This window comes from Sturnus vulgaris, chromosome 5 (genome assembly GCF_052056855.1).
Source record: "Sturnus vulgaris isolate bStuVul1 chromosome 5, bStuVul1.hap1, whole genome shotgun sequence".
NCBI lineage: Eukaryota > Metazoa > Chordata > Aves > Passeriformes > Sturnidae > Sturnus > Sturnus vulgaris.
Window position 1 is genome coordinate 17,874,457 of NC_142247.1, and position 16,721 is coordinate 17,891,177.

Here is a 16,721-nt window from a genome sequence, read left to right on the forward strand (position 1 = left end):
TTTGTAATTCTAATTTTAAGATACTCAGCCACTCTCTTGTCTCACAGCTTTAAGAAAAGGCAGCCTCACATGTCCCATTATCTTTTATTGTGTAAATTATGGTCAAAATATATCCTTATTTATTTTCAGGAATATTTCAAGTGATAGTGGTATTTTGGTAGGAATATTTCAAGTGATGATGATATTTGGAAAACTGGATAGCTGGAGAATGTGGCTGTCAATTCCTGTCTTTTGGTCAGCCCTTTTAAATAATCTTTCTTATTTCTTAACACTACTAAGCTCTCACTAGGCTGCGAGCTGCTGTATATTTTATGCCTCTTGCTTTCTTAAATAGAAATAGCTAGCTGAAATGTCAGGCATTATTCAGAATGGGGAAATACCACACAGCTCAGTAGGAGAGATTTTTTGTTTCTTTTGTTTATTTTTTACTCTTGCATCCAAACATGCCTCCAGTAGCCAATTCTCTCACCTCGTGAGGTAGTTTCAGCTGCAGCTGTGCTGACCAGCACTGATGAATATTTGTGCAAAATAAAGAGCTGCAGGGCTTGACTGGTTGATAGACTGGAAGAGGAAGGTTTTTTGAAGACCCACAGGTATCATGGATACCACTAGCTGCAAGCCATCTTCCCTAAACCTATGACTTGCAAGATGTTCTTCCTCTGAAAAGAATATATTCACATTTTTACTCCAGAAGGAGCTTCTTTTCTTCATAGGTGTTTAAGGCAATCATCTGAAGACTTTTTTTCCCACTTTTCCCCTTTCCTTGGAGCTGAAGCACATATAGTGTTAGACTGCAACAACAGAGCAAGGGTGGGGTTTCCCTGTGCCCTGTAGGCAGACATTTTTCAGAGCTGGAATAACTTAGAAGTCTCATTCTGCATCAGCAGAAACTTGTGGAATATATTCTGTAGGGGTGAAAAACCTATCTGTGGGTGCCAGATCCTAGATCAGCTGCAGAACTTCATGCTGCTGGAGAAGAGAGAGGGCTTGTGGTGAGAAATGGGTCATGCAGGAGTGGGACAGAGCAGAGCAGCATGTGAGGGGTGAAAGTGGCAACAGATAGGGCAGAGTGAAGTGGTGGCAAGGGCTGCTAAGCTCTGTCCACCCTGTCAGGCCAAAATCTGCATGTGCCTGTGAATGGCAGCTGTTGGCACAGCTCTCTCCATCCACAGTTGGGCTTCAAATGGATCCAGCCTCCAGGCTTGCCAGGGTGTCCTGCAGGACGAGCTTACTTCTCAGAACAGGCAGGCTTGACAAACGCTTCTGTTTATGATTAAGGGACAGGGTGATCTGTGTCAGAACTGTTTGTTGTAATTTTTGAATCTTTTAGTTGCAATTTAAAAATTGTGATTTCCGAGCTGGGGTGGTTAGGAAGTTTTCAACCCTTCCTCATGCATTTTTGCATGCAGTTTTTTTCTGTTCTATCTGCCCTCACTGCTCACATTACGAGCTCTCAGAGGCCGGGGCTGTCTCTTATCCGTGTCTGCGTACAACGCTCATTGCAACTGAGCTCTGTTGAGGCCTTTGGATCCTGCTGTTACGCCTATAATAATTCATAACGCCCAGGGCTACGCACAGCAAACGCGTCGCTGCCTCATCCCCCGTGTCCCTGCGGATGCCCGTATCTCAGCGCACCCGCGGGAAACTTTTGGCTACAAAGGCACACCCAGCCGGCCCTGGGCGGCGGGGGCAGCGGCGCCCGGAGAGCACGGCCCCTTTAAATTCCAGCTGTGCGGCGGGGGGCAGCACCGCTGGCGGCGCGGCGCGGGGCTGGGGCCGGGGCCGCTGCCGGTGCGCGGCGGCGGAGAGAACCGGGAGGGAGCAGCAGGGGGAAAGAACCGGGGGAGAGAACCGGGGGACAGCAGCCGGGGAAGAGAACCGGCGGAGAACAGCAGCGGAGAGCACCGGCGGAGGAGAGCAGCCGGGGCCGGCGGCGGGCAGCGCTCAGCCCTGCGCCCGGGGAGGCAGCGGCTCCGGCGCCGCCGTCCCTCTCAGAGGCGGAGAGGATGAGGATGGCTTCTGGCTTTTTTTTTTGCCTCCTCGCGACGATTTCCATAGTAACCTGATCGAGCGGTGCAATTTCGGAAACTGGGGTGGCTTCCTTATTATTTTTTGCCTCCCCATCTTTTTTCCCCCGCTTCATCCCACCGCTCCCCGAGGAGTGCCAGCCGACAGGTAAGGTGCTCCGACCCCGCGGGGGTGTTTCCGCGCCGCCGAACTTCCCAGGGCGGCAGCTGCCAGGCGCGGGGTCCTGCCCGCGGGGCTCCGCTGTGCGCGGCCGCGGGCAGCATCGGGGGCCGGGGCCGCAGCCCGGCCGGCTGCTGGGGGGCCGTACGTCGGGGCGGGGTGCCGCGGTGCCGGGGAGCCCGGTGGGGGGTTGCCCCCCGAGGAGACCGCCGAGCTCTTTTTACCCTCTTTGTTTGCTTGTTCCCGGAGAGGGTTTTATTCTTCCCTTTGTTTCTCCCTCCTTTTCTTCTCCCCCCCTCCCCTTCATCGCTCCCCTGCCTGGTTTGTTTCCTTGATCATCTTTCCTTCCCCCTCCCTTTTGTGAGGGTGAGGAATCGCACGCACATAACCTTAAAATCTGCGGCGAGCGAGGACACAGGCAGCGGGCTGCCCGCTCCCGGTACCTGCCGCATCTCCGCTCGTTCCCTAGCCCTGGCCGTGCCCCCTGCAGCCTCTGTAGCCCTCCGGCTGCGGCGGGCAGGGGACCGCCCTCGCCTGTCGCTTTGCACAGGAGAGAAGATAGGCAGAGCAGCCCAAAGCATCCCCCAAGCTGGGTGTCACGGTCTGGGTCCCCCGAGGGGGGAGAAAGCACATCGTGGAAACCTGTGAGCAGGTTAGTCTAGAAGCTTCTCCCTCCGTGACCTGCTCATTGCCCACCTGGCCTGGGCCCGTCCGGAGAACTTGAGGACGGGGGACGCATCTTGCCGCTGCCTCGGCATTGGGTTGGCAAGGATGCTGATGGCTCCGTGGGTCCTGAGCCACCCAGCCCTGCTCCGCAGCCTTCTCATGCAGCCATACATTGTCTCCCCTTCCCGGGTGGGCAGCACGGGAAAGGCCCCAGCAGGCAGGGTTAGGTGGTGAGGACTCACTCCAATTGCCATCATACTTGGTTGGCAGTGCCAATGCTCTGGCCAGGTGGAAGTTGTTTACCATGCAGGTCTCCAGTAAAACTTACTGTTGCTTGCCATCTTCCCTAACTCTGCAGGTTTCATCCTGAAATGGTGTTTTTGAATGTGACTACATTTTTTCTTTTTTTGGGAGGGGGGTTGTGTGCAGGAAGAGTGGAGTGTTTGTCATTTTTTACATCACTTTGCACTGAGCACAATGAATAGATTAGCCTGCTCAAGGCTTTTTGTTTCTGTCATAAGTGATCAATAATCATCTGGTGGTAAGATGATCTTATTACAGAAAAAGCCAAAGTGCACACTGAGAACAGCTGAAATACAAGGTCAATAACTCGTTATCAACAGTAAACCTGCTTTGCATATTTGAAGATGACGTATTTCTTTCAAAGTAAAGGCAACTTCAAGCCTTTGATGAGCTTTATTTTCAGTCATCATAGAAAACAAGCCTTGCTTCCGAGTAGTCTACTCATCCTTAAACATCCCTACACCTCATTTAATCTTCCTCTTCAGTGGAGGTGGAAGGGAATTGCAGTCCTCTTAGGTAAGAAGAGTTTTGTAGCCCTCAATACAAAGGTTGGTTTGTTCCTAGTGCCCAGCAACTGCTACAGGCTTTCCAGACACAAAAGAAAGGCGTAGTCTGTGGCCTGAAGATCGTGCATGCTAAAAAGGCAGTCAGCTGGAGGGTATCACAGATCAACAGCCAGCTCCGCCGCCGCCTGGTCGCTGGCTTCATTCCGGGAAATGTAGCAGCTCAGTGAGACAAGAAATTCGTGCCGAGGTGCTGGTGGCTCCGAGAGCACCGCCGCAACCTTCGGGTCAAGCCTGGGATATGAAGAGCCGGGGCTGCGAGACAGGGAGCCTGGACAGGAGGAAGCACTGGGGGCAGGTGAGGCAGCCTTTCCTGAGAAAGCATTGGATTACAGCACCGAAGCAGGGGAATGAAATACGAAAAGGGAGCAGGGCAGATAATCGGCAGGGGAAGAGGTTATGCGGGGACTCAGAGCCTAACATAAAAAGCTTCAAGTAATGAGTTTAATCTACGAAATCTAGTTCTTAAATTGTATGCGCTTGCCAATTAGCTAACCATTCTGCAAATCAGAATGGAATTCAGATTGTATCTTGGTAAATGTATTGACTCTGAAGTGCTGCAAGGAGAAAAAATAATTCTCTCCTCTTTCCCCTACTGTGGGCTTTAAATATGAACAAAAATCAGATCTGAGAATTGAGGAACCTTTTAATAGACTTACTTTCCTGAGTTCACATGCTATCTAGCCTAGACTACCACAGTTAAAATCAAACACTCCTATGGTAATATGACTTCAGGGGTCCAAATTCAGAGCAGTTGAAGGGCTTTTTACCAGTGGATATTGCCGTGCATTGTGAGGAGGGGTCACCATCAGTCACAGAATGGATTAAAGTGCAGGAGATATGAGGCTCCCGTGTTACCTTGCAGGGAGAAAAGCACTTACAGTGTATTGAGGGAACCCATGGCCCTCTTGGGCTCCTTTAATAAACACTTAAACATCGCATGTGTATAAAAAAGAGTTGCAGCATAACCTTTATTCTCCTGTATTAAAGAATGTGTTCATGTATGTATTAGTTTATGTGTGTCATAACAGCTTTCAAAATGGCTGAATGATATTGATTCAACTGAAAATACTATGCAAGAATAGGTGAAATTAGTTTGAATTTCAGTTTAAGAGAATTGTAAAAATAGTGTCCATTTTACATCTCTGGACAGCTAGCTTCACTAATTCATAGGAACTAAGAGAAACCTTCATAGAGCTATTGTTTTACCCAGATTTTACTGGTATGGACTTAGGAAAAGTAGGCATGAGTCAATGCCAGAAATTGTCACCAAGATCAGCACCCTGGGCAAGAATATTTACAGCTATGTTTCAGAGTATGGGAATGTTTGCTTTAGATGGCTGGCAGTACTGTGCTTTATACTGAAGAGGATCAAAAATTCATTATGTTTGATTGGTAACACAGGGATGTAATAACGCAGAGCTTCTCATTTTCTTGGAGAAGTGTTATCTAATTTGTGCTAAATTTTGCAGTTATGCTCCACATTGAGATGGATCAGAGGTGTATGGCTGGGAGATGTGTAGCTGGGTTTTTTAGCAGGGAATCTGACTTGCAATGAGGCATATGCATTTTTTGTACTAGCCTCCTGTGGTATTGCCTGCACGTGCTAATGAAATAATCTGCCTGAGAGCTGTTAGAATTTGTATGTAAGGAGCTGGTTTGTTTATATGTAGATCAGTTATTACTGCAAAGATAAATGTATGCATGGAAAATTGTTACCACAGATGGATGCTGGCTTCTGGAAACTGGGCCTCTTCAAGATAAACTTCATGTATCATGTCAGAGAAATAAGCAAGATGGGGGCAAAACCACTGCTGTGTTTTTTACTGAGTTCTGCTTATGCCAATCAGTATAATATACATTGCAAGACCCGATACTACGCTTGCCGTGAAAAGACTTGGGATTTTGTCAGGGTCAAATCGGACCTTCACTCACATTCTCACTGTTGGCCTGACAATTGTTATAAGAAATATGTGGTAAAATTTCCTTGCAGAAACATTTTGCAAAATATGAGATATGTGTTAGTAATTGCTGTATGTTTTGCTTATACTCTAATATTTCTTTTCTCTTCTTGAAAATGACTGCATACAAATAGCACCTCTTTGTAGTTTTTTTCCACTTCCCTATCTATATTTAGAATTGTGTCTATTTAATTGAGTGACAAACGTCCTTTTGCTAACCCCCCAAAAAAGACAGATAGGATAATGGGAACGTGAGCTGTCCTCTCTTCTCAACTGGATGTTAGCAGACCAGGATTTGGCTTTGAGTCCAATCTCTTATTCCCAAGGCTCACTCCTTGTTCCTGCTTTCAGTCCTCTGGATTTGGACTACCTTGAGGCATCACAGAAACCCTGTGTGGGACAGAAGCATTAAAATAGTCAGTCCTTCTTCTGGCAGAGTTTCCTGGTCCTCACTATCTTCTTGGAGCACTGGCTCACACGGTTGTCTGCATGCAGATCAGGAGTCCTCTGGCGACAGTGTGGGATGGTGCAAACACTAATGCTCCCTTCTGTGTAACTGTGTCAGGAAGCTGTATGCAAAAAAGGCTTTTTCCAGGGATTTGTCTGAAATGGAGCCAGCGGATCTTGAGATCTGCTGAGCTTCGACTGTTAATTTTTGTGGATGGAGGTGGTCAGGTCTCTCAGGAATGGGCTGGTAAATGTCACTTACTGCAATGACTGGTTCACAGTGTTTAAGTGGACTCTACAGAACTAAAGGCGGGCTCATGGCTCCACAGAGCAAAAGTGTTCCACATCCAGACACGTTATGTCAGGAGATGTATTTGAAATGAAACAGCAATGTCCTTCTAGACTAATTCCAAGAGACAGAAAGGAAATGTGAGCAAGAAAAATAAGGTCACGCCATTATATCTACTGATGACTTTCAATCTCTGGTGACTTTCCATCTCCAAACTTAATTTAAACAATAATAATTATATTCTGTTACACCACAATACAGTCATAACTATTTGGTTTACTTGTACTGTAGCAGTGAGTGCTAAGCCCTAATTTGAAACAGAGGTGGTCCCAGTTGGTGCTTGGAGGGTAGCCTACTGATGATACATTTTAGATGGAAACACTGCAAATAATTGAGAAGTAACTGAAAGTTGGTGAAGTAATAATATTAATAAAGAAAGTCAATATTTATACTGAACCAGAAAAACATTTGCATAAAGTTACAATTTTTAATAGTGCTTAGGTTTTTTTTTTAATAGAGACTGCTTGACTGAGAGCTGACAGAAATAGTAGCAGTTTTGTTTCCCCAGATTTTAACCAATCTTCTGTCAGTGTCTAATAGAACATGAAATTTTGCTGTTATTTGGAGCCATGCTCATAGAGAAATAAAATGTAATCCTGGACTCCTTTTAAGTGGGATGTCCTGCAGTGTACTAAATAATTTGATTTGAAGGGAAAATATATCAAATATGTTTACATGTCATAAAAACAACATGAGATATTTTTCATATTAGATTTATTACATATGTACCTTCTTTGTGGAAAATGTGCTGCTTCTCTCTGTGTTATTGACATTTTCATTAACAAGACGATAGATGCTGCTTGAAACAAAACGTTTTGCTGAAGACTAGCAGAATCACTGTTTTAGGTTTGGGAAGAAATATCATCCATAAGGAAGATGCTACAATCTGTTAATGAAGCATTAATTAAGCTTACAGTTACAAATATGAAATTATGGTGCAATTACCTCTTTCAGGAGTCATTATGGTATTAAGGCTACTGTTTTGTTTATATTTGTCTTACAGTGAAATGTTACTTTTCCTTAAATGTGTGTAGCATCTAACTTTTTCTGGCCAATTTGTTCACTTCCACCTTGTTTTAAAATAGATGTCTGTGTCTTTCTTTGTTTTATAAAATGTCAAGTTAATTGGAAAAACAGTCCGAGGTAACATGGCAATTTGGAAGAGCATGTCAAAACCAAAATTGTTTAATTGTTCAATATGAACAATTCTGTTTACAGCAGATGAATGGGTTTTATGGTAAAACTCCAGCTGGACTATAAAACTTTCATCTTTGGACTATGTCCTAATGTGTTGTTATTAAGCTTTAAAAATCAATAAAGCAGAGGGAAGTACATTAAATTGGCAAAAGTTAAAATAGCGTCGACAAACTGGCAGTTAAAAATTGTTGATGGAAGAGCTGATGAATTTGCAGAAGAGCCGAAGATGATAAGGGTTGTTGTGATCTATTTAAAACCATTGCAAATTCATGCAATATTGCTCTTCTGGAAGTAGCAAATCCAAATATCCTTACAGAAAGTCTTGACTCACAACAAAGCTGATTAGTCATCCAAGCAATATATCTTGGAATATGCACTGGAGAATTGATGCAGTTATTTGAAGGCATTTCAGCATGCATAAGGCACTGAGTTACACTAGAAACTATTAGGCAGCATGAGACTCCAGTAAAATCATTATTATTTAATTGTGAGTCTTTAGCTGCATATTACAGACGCAAACTCCTGTGGAGCTCATATATTTTGGGGCATGATTTCTCTAAGATGTATCTGAGGAAACTGAAAAATATTCTGAAGAATATTCTGAAGAATATAAGAAAGCGGTAACTGCATGTAGAAATCAACTCAGTAAAAGTGAAAGAAAGTGAAGTATGTCACATCTGCACTGATGCACAGGACATTTTTGAAGGGTTTGTTTTGAGATGCAGGCTGGTTATTAAGAGAGAGGAAAACACACGAGTTTTAGGGAAGAAACCTGGCAGTGATTTAGTCTGAAGCAGTAATAAATGAACTAGGCTGTTGCTTTAGAGGGTCTGGGAGGAATTTGTTTATCTTCTGTGGCTAGAAAACACTGTTTATGTAACCTGTTGTCCTTTCTCTTGAGTATCAAAGCAGTCCAGTGGTTCTGTGTCACCATAATGCAGAGGTAATCAAAGCAAACCTTCAGAGACTGTCACAACATTGTCATTATTTTGGCAGAGCATTGGAAATAATTTCAGCAAAGAGGCAAAGAAGCTCTGCATTGATAAGTAGGTTTCAGCCTGGACAGCTGGGTAAAATAAACAGTCTCAAGTGGTCCGATACCAGTTTAAAACCACCCTGCTGAGATTTTTATTGTTAGCAGAATACAGTGCCCAAATCATGAATTACTTCTAAATAAAAGCAATGTCTCTTCAGCTTTTTTTCTCCCTCCCTCTATCCAATACTAACACTCCTAGAATCTATGCTAAGGACATGGTGGAGAGGGCAGTGATTCAAGACAGCCAGCATGGCTTCAGCAAGGGCAAGTCCTGCCTGAGCAGCTGAGGGGCTTTCTGTGATGGAGTGACTGCATCTGTGGACAAAGGAAGGGCTACAGATGGCATTCATACGGACTTCTGTAAAGACTTTGGTACAGTTGTCCAAAACATCCTTCTCCCTAAATTGAAGAAAGACAGATTTGATGGATGGACTATTAGGTGGATGTGGAATTGGTTGGATGGTCACATCCAGAGTCTAGTGGCCAGCAGCTCCATATCCAAATGGAGGTCAGTGACAGGGAGTGTCCCTCGGGGGTCTGCCCTGGGACCAGTACAGATCAATGACATCAATGACAGTGGGATTGAGTGCACCCTCAGCAAGTTTGCAGAGGACACCAAGCTGAGTGGTGCAGTGACACAACTGAAGGATTGGATGCTGTCCAGAGGGACTGGACAAGCTGGAGACACGAGCCCATGGGCACCTCATGAGGTTCAACAAGGCCAAGTGCAAGGTGCTGCACCTGGGTTGGGCAACCCCCAGTAACAGTACAAGCTGAGGGATGGAGGAATTGAGAGCAGCCCTGCTGAAAAGAAATCAGGGATACTGGTAGATGAAAAGCTGGATGTAACTAGAAAGCCTAGTTAGAAAACCAGAAACTATTCTGGGCTGCAACAAAAGCAGCGTGGCCAGCAGGGTGAGGGAGAGGATTCTGCCCCTCTCCTCTGCCGTGGTCAGATCCCACATGGATCGCTGCATCCCCCTCTGGAGTCCCCAACATAAGAAGGACATAGACCTGTTTGAGGGGATGGCCATGAGGTGATCAGAGGGATGGAGCACCTGATGTATGAAAACAGACTGAGAGAGCAGGGGCTGTCAGCCTGGAGAAGAGAAGGCTCCAGGGATACCTTATTGCAGCTTTTCAATACCATAAGTGGCTTACAAGAAAGATGGAAACAGACTTTATAGCAGGGCTTGTGTGATAGGAGAAAGGGTAATGGCTTTAAACTAAAAGAGGGTAGGCTTAGATTGGACATAATGAAGATATTTTTTACAATGAGGGTGGTAAACACTGGAACAGGTTGCTCACGAGGGTGGTAGATTTCTCATTCCTGGAAAGTGCTCAGCACTTTCTGAACTGAAAAGACAGTTAGTTTTTAACAACTAGCTAAAAGGAGTTGAAAGAAAAGACTTCTCTAACAAGTTACTATAAGAGTAGTGCAAGAAGTATACATGCTCATACATGTAAGTAGTTTCTCACCCCACGTTATTAATAAATAGATAAAGACAAAATGACAGTCTGAATCACTCAGCTAGGTTTGGCTGGTAAATGGAAAAGTGTTGTGGGAATCTTGCATGTGATAGTGGCACTAAAAAAGATGCAAGTGAGCATTTGGACCTAATGTAGACATAGTATTAGTTTGGATGACAGTGTACTAATAATATTTAAATCCACATTTTCTGTAGGGCCTTTTAAATGATACTTTTCCCTTGTGATTATTTTGCAATCTGTAGCTGCTCATTTTCATGGAGTCGGTTTTTAAAAATTGACTTTTATGCTGAGTCAGTTTTGACTAAAAAACTCTGTAATTTGTTTTTTAAAGGTCTACTACATTAGAAACAAAACATAAATTTCTCTTATTTACAATAGACTGGCTGCAAGATAATTTTCTGTGATCTCATCCATAGAGGAATCAATTAAGAATTCTTGCTACATTCTAGCCCACTCCCTTGCTATTCATTTTGTATGCCTTGATAGAAAATTAAATTCCAACGCCTTTGATTTATATTTTCATTTGGGGGGAGTTTACAAATTTCTCTGTTGTAAGGGAACTCTGTGGATCTACACGAAATACTGTATCTTTTTCTTGCACAGGGTATTGCAAATAGTTTGTATTATGGGTAAAAACCAAAGCTCCTTAAGTTACCTTGTGGATGGAAAGTAACCAATTTGGGGTCAGCTATCTGACTACCTGGAAAGCACTATCATATTCTGTGGTCATTTCCTTTTGGGGCATTTCCTTGGTTTTATTTCTTCATTTTTTATTTATTGTTTGTAATCAGCCTTAGAAAGGTACAACACTGAATAACTGATGGCTTAAATGTTGAACAGCAAAGTAGTTAACAGCTTTCAATCTGTGTAAAATAAAATCAGTTTCCCTAGTTATTAAGGATCATTGCAGGAATTTGCTAGCATCAATGACATGATTAAAGACCAGATTAACACCAGGTGTGGGTCCATGAAATTCTCAAGTGTACAAATTTACAAGCACTTTTAAAAGCATATATAATGGTATAGCTAAAGGCTGTTGTTGGCAATCTGCTCCGCCCTAACTTACTCATCCTCTGCTCATGCTGATGAAAACTTCAGTGCAGAACTTCATGGCACATAATTCAATGATGTTAAAATAGGATAATTTATTCCCTTCTCTCTCACATTTTATTTCTTTCTATTAAATAAATTTCAGGCTCGGAAATAACAAGAGAGTTGAGTTCGTGACCTGAATATAGCTGAGATTTACCTGCAGATTGCTTCAAGTCCCATCACATGTTCCTTCCATTTTCAAACTGCTGTTCTCTTTACTAATATCACATTAGTTTTTCATGCAAAGATTTTTAGGCCCTGAGTTCCAATCATTTTCATTTTATGGTGATCAGTCAATGTGTGCAAGCCAAATCCTGATTTATTCCAGCCATTAGGTGGCAGAGATTTTTGGGTATTTGGACTGTAAGCACCACATTTGCCAGAACTAGATGCTTCTGATTATTTTGTGATCTTCACTCAGTCAGAGCCACAGAACTGCTATGTCCTTCCTTGAAGAATGAGAAGGGTCAGTAAGGTTTCTCTCAGGAGAGAGAGGGAGGAGACCTCAAGAGGTCCAACACACTGTCCCTTACAGATAGAGTGGTCCTAGAGTGGTGGAACAATGGCCTCAGCATCATCTCTTAGCTCAGTTTCTTTCCCTGGTAGGATCTGGACTACCTGGTAGTTTCTCTGTAGGCACAGTAGGAGAGTTACACGTGACATAATACTAAATGAAGCTTGGTGTGGAAGGTGGTGTGCTTCGTTGTTGCATGGGCACACAGGATTTCCAGTGTATGCCACCAAATATTGCATAGGCTAATGTTAACCTAAGGTTAACTCAGTTATTTAAAATGCATATGCACTGCTGATAAAGTTAGCACTATAGATCCTCACATTAATTTTCTGAAAATGTGTGGCACATTTTGAGAAGAAAGAGGAAAAAAACTAAAAAAATGCATTTCCAGAAGCAGTGAGTAATAGAAAGTTAGAGGGCCCAAGATGTTTGTTTCTGTTTATTTTTTAAGCCCACTTCCCCAACTGACAGTGTGTATTTGAAAGAACATGAATGCCCATTCCCAGCTGCACATGTGTGTATCAGCTCCCTTGGGTACCAGTGATGTTCCAGGGAGCAGACAGGACAGTCAGTCTTGAGCTGCTTGAGGCATAATCCTCCTACCCAGCCCTCTCATCCATGTCTGCTGTGAGATAAAATGACTGATAGTGTTAAGTGACCTATACTACCACTTTCCACTCTGAGATCCTGAAATAGATTTTCCATGTGTCTGATGTGAAAATCCTGACTGCCTTACAACCTTTTGCCAAATCATGCAGGAGAGCAAATAGCAGATATGGAGGCACTGGAGTTTAAGGTAGAAGAAATCTGTCTGCAAAGCACCAGAACATGCAACAATCCTTCTACATGGCATAAAAATGGCCTCCTCTGACAGATTTCTAGAATTGGCCAAAGTAATCACAAAATGTACATCCTGCTGCACATGTGAAGTGCTTTCCCATCCAGGGTAACACAGAGTAACTCCACAACAGAAGAGTATTTAGCAATAAGGTTAACAGACTTTATACAATACAATAATGCCAGAAGTTATAAGGGGATTTGTTTTGGACTTACATATTAAAGACTTACCTGTGGTTTTGAATATGAGTTGTCATCTGAGAGTATTCACCAGAAGCTTCTCTGGATATAATCAGAGGTCAGATCTCTTTTTATCCAGCTCCTAAAATCAAAGATATTTACTGTAAGCTGCCACTCCTGAAGAGTAGTTATAAATTCATCTTTTTTTTTTTTATTCAGCAAATGTGTGTTCAGTAGAGTGGAATTAAATGCAATGAGTAACTTACAAGCTCAGTCTGTCCAGCCAGCCTTGATGTGCCAGGAGTCAGAGGTTCTCATGACTGAGCTATGCAGATGTCTAAATCTCACTGGTGGGATTTTTTCCCCCTCTTTTCTAACATAATTGCTTAATAGAGTTTGAGAAATATTTTCTGAGTAAATAGTGTAGCCTTTGTTTTTGCTGCTGAAAGGACGACTTGGGAAGAATCTTCGTTCTGTAAATACAAGTAATGATGTTAGAGATATGCTTAGAATCATGAAGACAGTTTAGGGAGAATTTAAAAATCATCAGTGTGAGAAATGAAAAAGATGGATTGTACCAATAGGTTCATTCTACCTTATGGGAAATAGCAGAGGAAAAAATTATCTTGTTATCCTTTTGGTACCTTTCCTTATTAATATGGAAATACTTTTGAAATGTTTCAAATACTGCTCTATATTTTCTAGATAAGTAGAGAATATAGAGGAACAGTATCTGCTTTCCTCTCTTTGCTTTTCTTTGGTTTTTTTTTTCCAGTGAATATGATGGAATACACATTCAGACAGTTATTATTTCATCCTGGTTCCATCACAGCCCAATATTTCTTTTTTTGCTGAAGATTTCTGACAATCCTTGAGATAGGAATTTTAATTAATGGCCCAATTATTAAGAATATAGTCACTCAGAGAAGCATTCTAAACAGCATAATTGTAAAGGTTAATTGTTCAGATATAATTAAAGTCATGCTCTATCCTTAAAAGTCTTGTGGATTTCTACAGTCACATTATTTAAATAATTTAAATCTAACTTGGACTAATGCCATTAAAATCAAAATCTCCTCCATAGACCTTGGTTATCCTCTTGCTTATGATATTTTTGTTGTGCTACAATGTCAGTGTCTTCTGGTAACAGTGAAACTGGTCTTCTCATCCATAAACAAACAAAAAACCCACAAACAAACAAACAATCAAAACCCCCAAAGCCAGGGAAACTCTTTAGAGGAGAAATTAAACAATTGCTTCTCTCTAGTGGTCATTCCCTTCAGACTTTGGAACAGAAGGCAAAGCCTGTTTTCTATGCTGCAGTTTCCTGAAGATTAACTGCCAAATAATTACTACTTTTCAGTTGTGTGAATAAGTGAGACACAAGGCAAGAATAGTTGGAGGGGTGTTGAAAGACAGGGAGGAGGTGATGGTGTTAATGGAAAAGAAGTGGGTGGTAAATGCATACTAAAGACCCTGGGATATTAACCTCTGACTTGCACATGTTGTTTATTTCATTCTTGATTAATGTTTTTAAAATTTAGAAGGAAAGGCACCTTTTGGCCTTTTAAACGATGCACACCTTCATTAAAACACTTCTCTTTGTTTTGTTTATTTGTTGGAAAGGGGAAAATCAAATTATGCTATTCAGGCTCCCAGCCATTTGACTGCATTTATAGCAGCAGTTGATGGCCTCTTATTTGGGAGTGCAACACATGCTGCATTCATCCAGAGGATTAACTGAATTCTCTGAATTAGGAGAGTGACCTTGTCGAGCACAATGTGTTTGGAGATGTGAGGTATTGGTTCTCCTTGCTTTTTAGGGAATTTTGGTGTTCAGGCGCCTTTTTTTCCCCCCTCTTTTTTTTTTCTTATTTTTTTTTCCTATTTTTTTCCTTTTTTATTCCTGAAATTTGTAGGCGAGCTTATTCATGTTCTCTTTCTTATTTATGTTTTTGTGTGACTACTGATAGTATTCTTAAGGTGACAAGATGTCACTGTCTTCCAGATACTAGTGAAACCAGTGTTTTATCCTTAAAAATATAAACAGTGACTATGACATAAAATTCTGCCTCTGGCACACCTGTAGGGTCCTGCTGCTTCCCAGTGGAAACCACTTGCAAGAATCCAGTTTGGCTTATAAATCTTCAGTCATGCATTGAGAAAGGCTAGCTCTAGGATGGACGAGTTGGGCTAAGTGCTGCTCTGCCAACAGTCTTATACCTCACATTTTAACTCACAGTAATAAGTAAATTGTCATCTTTCTATATGACCTTGTCATATTTCCAGAGCAGAATCAATGTGATCACTGCAATTCACTTGATATTGGTATTTTACATGACCCCCCTAAAAAAAATTACATTCCCACAATCAGTCTGAGATATTAAAGAACAGATTTTTTTAAATTGTTAAAGGTCTTTGGGTACCAGATTCCTATTAAATTGTACAGGTGTCTGCTGTAGCTGTGAAATTCAAAGATCTTGAAGGGGAAACAATTCCCATTTTCATCCAATCCTTAATCCAAATTTCTTTTAGCAATACAACATAGCAATATATAGATACTCTTTTTTCTATAGATGTTTCTCCTTGCATTAGATGACTGAAATGTCTCCTCCATATTCCCCTTCAATGAGCTTTGGTTTGAAAAATCAGCATAATGATTTTTTTTAGTGTTGTAGACTTTAGTCTGTTTGCATACCATGCAGTTTATTTCTGTAAACATCAGATATTCATATCTGTTATTTATGTAAATTTCTCTGTCTGCCATAGATTTGCAATCTTTGCATATTCTCCATTGAACTTTGATTATGCTGTTTGTAAAACATAGACAAGAATTTAAAGCCCATTCCTGGTGATGATGAAGCATTTTTTTGCTTTTCAGAAGTACACTTAGTCTTTTAATTTTATTGGAGGTGGAATTTAAATAAATACGTCTGGAAAGCTATCTGAATGAGATTGTTTTTGTTTCTTAAGGACCTTTCAGTAAAAGTAATATGACTGAAAAGAGCTGCTGTGTGTGGGAGTAGTGGTGTTTGAACTACTGATTGCTGCCAAAGGTTACTGGAGTGAAGACAAATGACTCCTTCAAGGCAATTAAAAGTAATATAATTGATGAAACAGAAGCTACTAATCCCTTCCAGTTTCATATAACTTAATATTTAGGGCATCATGCCAGAGACATAAGCTGCAGAGAAGGTGAAAGCCACTGCTAAAAGTTTTGTGCAAATGGTGTGTTTTTTGGGTAGGAAGGCGTACCAGGAGCATATCACACATGCTCTACACGCTCCTGTGGCTCCCTGTTCAATTCAGAATACACTTTGAGGTCCTAATCCTGCTGTTCTTAATGGACACCTTTGCATTTTCAGCCAGGTTGCACAGGTTTAACAAAGATGCTGCTGTGATTACAGCATGGTGTGAAGCTGGGAGCCAAAGGCTGACAGTACTTCAAGCATAGCTTGAGCACCAGCAAAGGCGAGAGTGAACCTGGGCCTGCTTATGGCATGTTGTGAAGACCAGAATTTTCCCTATATATCTTCCCTCAGTGGAGAGATCAAATTAGTGTAATTCTCATAAAGAAGTTACTAATTATTAGTTATTTTCTCAGGAAAGAAGTGAAAAGAGGAAAAGAGTGAAGTGGTAGGATAAAAAAAAAAGTATGGCAGTAAAAAAAGCAAGGGGAATGTAATAAGCATGTGCTGTTCTGGAAAGCAGGCTGATTTAAAAAAAAATTAAACTTTGTGCTATTAATGAAATTAATCTGTATCCGAACAATCTTAAAATAGGCATATTTCCTATCTTCCTTGAAAAAAATAAAGAAAAAAAGAAAGAAACCATCTCCGCTTTTTAATAATTTTTTTTTAAGATGAGACTTGCATTTTGTCTGTCTCATTTCAAATAT

The 16,721-nt window shown here is 41.8% G+C and overlaps 1 protein-coding gene across 1 annotated transcript in view; it reads left to right on the plus strand.

Annotated features, from left to right (window-relative positions):
• Window positions 1-1,976: 1,976 nt before the first annotated feature.
• NAV3 (neuron navigator 3) overlaps window positions 1,977-16,721 on the plus strand; it is a 510,531-nt gene continuing 495,786 nt past the window's right edge. The window contains exon 1 of the mRNA XM_088164978.1: window positions 1,977-2,175. The gene's annotated coding sequence lies outside the window, so the exon portion shown is untranslated. The remainder of the gene's footprint in view (window positions 2,176-16,721) is intronic.